This window comes from Sciurus vulgaris (assembly GCF_902686455.1).
Source record: "Sciurus vulgaris genome assembly, chromosome: 7".
NCBI lineage: Eukaryota > Metazoa > Chordata > Mammalia > Rodentia > Sciuridae > Sciurus > Sciurus vulgaris.
Window position 1 is genome coordinate 117,385,782 of NC_136467.1, and position 7,119 is coordinate 117,392,900.

Sequence of the window (7,119 nt, forward strand, 5' to 3'; positions counted from 1 at the left end):
TCACGGGGGGTGGGGGGGTGTCAGCAGTTCTTGTCCCCTGCGTTCAGATCACACCCTTAGCCAATTCCCTCTCCAGCTAGCAGAGGTGAAGGATGGCTGTCTCCCTCTGCTCGCTTCCATGTCGGCCTGCTGAAGGTTTCCGTGTTTGGTTCTGAAGGCCAGTCTTGGGGCCCGAGTTTCCTCACTTTGCCTGGCATGGTGGCCAGAGCTGTTAGGTCCTGGTTGTCACAGAGCTAGAGCACCAGGACTTACCTGGGGCACCTGGGAAGGCTGCGCAGGGAAGGCGTCTTGATTTTACCCTCAGAATGAACAGGAGGAGGACAGGGACACAAGGAAGCAGGGCCAGGGGAACAGGGTCTGGAGGTTTTGGGATTTCCAGTACGTCACATTGGGTGTATTGGGGGAAAAAAAGAGGGAGAAATGAGATAGGCAGGGTCCCCATGCTGTGGAGGGAGAGCCTCTTATGCCGTGCCTGGGAGGAGTTCAGTTTATCCCAGACCCCGAGGGATCTGTTGGCGACTTTGGGAAAGGTGGCCCCGTGAGATGTGCCGTGAGAAGATCATCCGGGAAGTTCTGTGGGTTGGGAATCATGACCGGAAGCAGGAATTTACCAATGGGGATAACTATGTAATAGCAAGGAATAGCCACACAGGAGTAGCAAGCAGGGACAGAGGGGTAGGAACGGGAGAAGACAATGTAAACACATCTGCATTCTGATATGTGGGTGATTTTTGTCTCTAAGGGATGGAAGCCAGGTTGGATGAATGCAACCTTTTAAAATCTTAAATTCAAAAGGAAGCAGTATAAATAGAAGAACAAAGGAGGAACCATGACAGGAGGTCATGAAAATTCACCTTGGGACGGGGTCCTTTCCATTGGCCCGAGATTGGCCAGGAGTTTGAGTTTCTAACACTCAGGACAAAAAGACAGGCTCAATTCATTACTTGAGTCGTAGAACCTGTAAGATTAAAGGACTCCTGCTTGGGAGGAACACAGCAAGTATTGACTCCCGGAATAGAGAAATCTCTCCTGTGGAGCTTCAGACAGGAGGGCTAATGTGCCAAACAAAACCCTCAGTCTCTCAGGTAAGGGCATCTTGCTTCTCTGAGAAGTGATTCCTCTGGGTAGAGATTCAAGAAGGCAGGCAGCAAGATGGGGATTGGTCACTGTCTTTTCCCTCAGTAAGGGGCCTGGCAGGCCAGTTACTGGGCCAGGCTGCTTTATAGGCAAATATCTATCTTGTCAAGGAAGGAGTAGATATGTACCTAGAAGCAAAATAATAGAGAAGCTCTGGAGATAAGCCATCACCCACCAGGCAAAGAAGGTGGTAACCCTCTTAGGCAAGCTCAGAGATGAGGGGGGACAAGACAGGGCACCTCATGATTCAGGGGGATAGTACACAGGTAGGACGGTTAGCCTAGAACAGGGGTCTGGGGATGTAGCACAGCAGCAGAGGACTTGCCCAGTATGAGCAAGACCATCCATGTTAGAGCCCCAGAACTGAAAGACAAGAAGATCAGAACAGAAAATGAAGTAGAAGAAGTGGTTGTTTGGGGGTTGGATGTTGTTGAGTTAAGCCACGAGTTCACATTGGGGTGACGCTTCTGAAGATTTCCAGGAGGTAAGGAAGTCTTGGGCTACAGTTTTAGTTTTTAAGTCTCTCAGTGCCCCCAACCACATCCTCTGGGCCTCCCCAGGATGTGACTTCTAAACAGTTCCACTGGCCACTCATGGCTTCCTGCATCTCTGCCCTACAGTGTTTTGTCCTTGCTGGAACCAGGCAGGGAAGTGTCAGGACTCAATCTCAGCTGTGAGCCGTAGTCAAGGACAGGTGGGAGTTGGCAGTACACACCACAGCTCCTTGCCCCTCCAAGTGGACACTTTGTGGGTCCATTCCTTACAGCATCTCAAGTTCTCAGCAGGATTGATGCCAGCTGTCCACAGGGCTAATCTGCCCATTAAGGGCTCCTTCCTAAGGGCTCCCTCCCTGTCCCTTGTCCCCATGTCCCCACTCCCTCCTGAGCCATCTGCCCTGGCTTTCCAATAACCCACTTTATGCACCCCCTGTCTGCAGGGCTGCCACATCTGGGCAGTTTTTACTGTGCTCGTGCACTTGTCACTTCCTCACAATGGCACCTGTTATGGTTTAGATGTGGTGTCCCCCCAAAGCCCATGTGAGACAATGTGACAAAGTTTAGAGGTGAGGTGATGAGAGTTTTAACCTAATCAGTACATTAGTCTCCTGATAGGGATTAACAGAAGGTGACTGGATGTGGTGGATCCATGGGGACACGCCCTTGGATTTTACGTTTTGTCTGTGGCGTGGGGAACTCTCCGCTTTCTGGTGCCACGTCCACTACCACACTCTCCCACCATGATGTTCTGCCCCACCTTGGGCCCAGAGCTATGCAGTTGACAATCTACAGAGCGAGACCTCAAACCAAGAGAGCCCCCAAATGAACTTTTCCTCCTCTAAAATTGTTCTTTTCAGGTCTTTTGGACATGGCAGTGATAAAGGCAACTAAAGCAGGGCCCGAGGAGCAGAGCCTGGGAAGGGTGCTGTCTGATGATGTCCTGGTGCATGCTCTCAGGAGAGGAATGGGGAAGCCAGAGGGCAGGCGGCGAAGGGCCAAGGACGTGGTTTCCAGTGGAGGTGGAGACAGACTCACTTCAGCCTGATCCCACGGGGGGGATCTGGAACACTAATTGCACAGAATTGGACCCACCTTGAGGTCAGTCCTTTTGTGTCCCCTGTGTCAGTCATTGGCAGAGGTCTGGGGTGTGTAGGGAAGACAACCTCCTTCAGCCAGGAAAACCCTCCCTGCTGGTCAACTTCTAGTTCAGCCTTGTGGGTTGGGGCTTAGCTGCTACAGCCACATCTACAGCTGGCTGGTGGAGGGGCATCAGCAACGCCCTCTACAGGCCTCCTGCAGTATTACAAGCCTGGCCCACTTCTTTTCTGCGGTCCTTTATCTATAATCACTTCAGTGGGCTCTGCTGGATGGCCTATGGAAGGACTAGTTGAGGCTTAATTACTGCTCTCAGGAGCTTATAATGTAGGAAAAGAACCAGGCAGAAAATTATCAAGGGAACTGGAAACTCAATGCGTACAGGTAAAAAGCAACCTCTGGGAAAGCTTAACCAAAAGAGGTGAGGGAGAATTTCTACCAGACTGAGAAGTACGTGAGGCTTGACATGGAAGCAGCCTTCTAGCTGGCTCTGAGCCATCTCCCTGAGAGACCTGGTCAATGCCAAAATATCCCCTGGCCTTCTCATGAGGGTCACCAGCTGTCCTTATGTGCCACACTCTTGTTCCTAGTGTTGGAAAATTGGGCATTTGGTTAGGGCAGTGTTTATTTTTTCTTGAAAATATTGGGCCATTTTTCTTGATGCTTGGTCCCATCATCTATGGGTTCCTGAGGTTGCTATTTATGTGCTCCTTAGCCATCCTACCCGAGGCTTCCTTTCATAGCTGGACGTGCTCCTCTGTCCGTAAATACACACCTACTGTGTCCTTCGCACCTCCACAACCAACCTCTCCTGGAAGACAGGTGGGGGCCGACTTGTCACTCAGCTGGAGCTCCTTTCTTGTTAAGGGAGGGAAATCAAGGATTGCTTCCCCAGTGCCATCCCCCTGCCTCACCCTGAGCAGCAAAGTAATAGAATTTCCCTGTCATTGTTCAGTTTCAATTTCCTGTCTGGCCCCATGCCACCCTGACCAGTCCTTAATAAGGTCCACATGATAGATCCTGCTGAAAGCCTGTGCTACGTGGGCTGCAGCAGGCTCGAATCTATTAAAAGTTCCCTAATTGTCCCTGTTGAGTCCGAGTTCCTGACCTTCCCATCTCCCGTCCAGTGGCCTGGGCTGGGGAGAATGTGCCTTTGGCAGGAACTGGGGGCTAGGAATTTCAGGAAAGCACAGGGTCCTTGGGGAAAGAGACAGATTCAATCTTAAAGCGCCTCCCACTTATTTCATCTCTCCAGGTGTCAACCAGCTCTTACCTGCCCTGCTTCATAGACCACAGAGCAGCCGGTTTCCTCTTGCGTTTCCCCCACATAGCCTGGCTGCTGCTTTGGAGCTGCCCCCATGCTCATGGGAAGGTCTCCCTCACAGGCTCCCTTGTCCTAGCCCCCTCCTGGACTACCGCACTGAGCTGCCTCCTGCTGTTCCAGACCTAGTGATGGGCTAGGAGCCATGGGAGACAGCCAGGCTGAGCCCTGGAGCATGGCACAGCACAGGTGAGAGGACAGAGGGGTGGCAGTCCTGGAAGGAAAGGAGGGAGATGGCTCCCCCCATCCTGCTCTTCAGCCTGTTGTCCCACTGTCCAACAGAAATGAAGGGGGAGGGAGAGAGGGGATCTAGAATTTTCCACATGCCCTGCATAGTCATAGGCATTTTATATACACCAGGTCATTTTATCCTATTATTCTCCTTTTCTCAATGAAGAAACTGAAGTGGAGAGCAGATGCCCAGGGCCACACAGTGTTGGCAGAGGATTAAAGACAACTCTGTGCCCAAGTCCAAAGCTTACCCCACTTCACTGATCAAGTGAGGCTTCTTATGCAAATATTGTAGCACCAGCCCCAAAGTCACCATTTTTCCCACTGCCAAATACAAGGGTCTGGGGGGGGAGGAGGGGAGTGGTACTCTCAAGTATGGCTCAGAGACGATGTCCTGAAGTGTATTCTTTCTTTCACAGGGTGCCGAGCTCTGCCAGCTGTAGGGAGGGCTGTCCCACCAGGAGACAATACCAACAGGGCCAGGAGAAATGGGTCTGCATGCCACGTGCCTCCCTTCTGAGGTCCCCCAGGTGTCCCAGCGGCAAATGTAGCTTCTCTCCTTTGTTACTGTTTCCATCGATTCTCAGAGGAGAGCTTCACAGAGCAGACCAACAGCAGAGCGAGACCTCCTGACATTGCTGCATGGCTTCATTCTTGGGTGTGCACTTGTGTGTGACATTGGATTAAATCCTCACATCCCATTCCTAAGTTATGCAAGCTTCCTTTTCTACCAGCGTGGTGGCTCTATGAGGAGCTCTTGAGGGTTGCCTCAGCTCAAGAGAGCACCTCACCCAAGGTGGCCTCCCACCCAGAGCAGCCCGCCTCTGCCTCCCATGACAGCAGCATGTGGGTACAGATTGATCCAGACCATTCCCATCTTTGTACTGCCCCCACGGGCTTGGCCAGGTTTTCCATTGAAAATGCATTTCAGCCTAGCTCCTCCTCCTGCCCAGCCCTGCTTCTGCCCCATCCCTTCCCCAGGTGTTCTCCCAAGAGCCTCCTATCCCCAAGCTCCATCTTGGAGTCTGCTACCAGGGAAACCAAGCCAAGGTTCACAGAGGTAACAAGAAAACAGAGGACATGCCAGGAATCCCATCTTCTATTGCCTGTTCTGCAGCTGGCAGGCAGTGCCGCCTTGGAGAAGCTCAGTTTTCTCATCTGTATAGAAGGGTTTGATTTGGATCATCTCAACAAGTCAAGGAATCACAGCAAGAGTTGGAATTTGAGCCCAGAAGTTCCAGCACTTTCCAGGATCTTTCCACTAATCCCTGACTTTGTAGTAGGGAAGGAAGATGCGGTTCCAGGGTTCTTAGAACATGGTCCCTGCAACTCCTTGACAGACCACTTCCTGGGCCTGAGCAGGGAGCTCAGGAATCATCCCTACGTTCATCCCACCTGGTGCTCATTTGCACCCACAGAAGCACCCCCGACTTGGGGGAGCTTCATTCTTGGAGCCACTGGCACCAGCTGCGGGGACTCATGTACCCAGAGGGTTTTGCAGCAGCCCCCTCTAGATCACAGACCCCACCCCCCAGCCCTGAGTGTGAAGGAGAGGTGCAAGGATATCAGGACCCAATGGCAAGGCTAGAAAAGGAGCCCTCCATTACAGTTTCTGGTTCAGAAAGGTACTTCAAAAAAATAAGGGCCAACCCTTTCTCTCTCTCTGGCCCTCTTCCCCTCCCAGGCAGGAAGGAAGTTCTGTCTCTCAGAAGCAGATTTCTCTAAGGGCCAGTCTGGCCTCCTGGGCTGTCCTATGAGTTCCCCAAGTATTTATTGGGCACTGTGCTATGGTGAAGATGGGGGGCTACAAAGAAAGAAAATGCCCTAACCCGAGGGCACCAGGTGGTGACCTGCAACCCAGCAGAGTCCTCTGTGGGAGGAAGGAAAGGAGGCTCTGGTTGAATCATGGAGGCAGCTCATCTTTATCATGGAACGCAGGAGTTTCAGATGTGCCCTGGGGTGGTCCCAGCCCCATCATGGGCTCCAGGCTGGCTCCCTAGACCTGGGCTAACCCTGACATCTGAGTAGTTTCATCTGCACTGCCCTCACTGGCTCCCAAGGCTCCTCTGCCGTGAGGAAGGTGTTGGGTGCCAGGCCGAGTCAGGTGGCCACACTGTGTGAGGTGGAGATGGATTTCCTGTGCATATGCCAGTTGTAGGTATGGATAACCGAGGAAGCGAGATTCAATGTTCAGCTCTGGGTCGCTCCTCTGCCTTCCCTGTGCCCTTCTGGAGGATGGCCTTCACACACCTGCAGATGGGTCCAGCCCACAGACATTTCTAGCAGCTACAGAGATAGAAATGTGCTGCTTTTGGCACCAAGATCCTGACCCGCACCCAGCCAAGCTGTCCCCCACCTGCCCTGTCACAATAACCACTATCCCTCTCCCACACACTCCTTTACTTCTTGGCCAGTTGGGCACTGGCCTCCTGACCTCTAGCCCTTGGCTTGTTTTTTCTAACTTGAGCACGATAAATAGATTACAGAATTAGACACGGTTGGCAGCATGTGGCAAGCCCATATTGCAAACTGACCGTGCAAAATGATCAGCCTGCAAGCTGAACATCTGTGAACAGCTTTGGCTGACGAGCATCAGGTCTTGGCACAGGCTCTCCAAGCATAGAGAAAGCCCCTTCTGCTGGCCTTATGTGGCTCCCTGCAAACTGACTCCATGATGCACTGATCAGGACTTGGGGCATTGATGGAGCCCCGCCTCAACATTTCTGGGACTGATCTACAGAATGACCATTTGCAGTTTACTACCTTAACAAAATCAGTTTCTGCAGTGCAGGATCCCACCCCCACACCAGACTGGGGTTCCCTGAGGACAAGGCTATG

At 52.2% G+C, this 7,119-nt stretch overlaps 1 long non-coding RNA gene across 1 annotated transcript; it reads right to left on the reverse strand.

Annotated features, from left to right (window-relative positions):
• Positions 1-854: 854 nt before the first annotated feature.
• LOC306665854 lies at positions 855-4,205 on the reverse strand. Its single transcript, XR_013765124.1, has 3 exons — positions 4,003-4,205; positions 3,454-3,540; positions 855-958 (listed from the first exon to the last, which is right to left on the reverse strand). It is a non-coding gene; the product is annotated as an uncharacterized lncRNA (long non-coding RNA).
• Between the last annotated feature and the right edge of the window lie 2,914 nt (positions 4,206-7,119).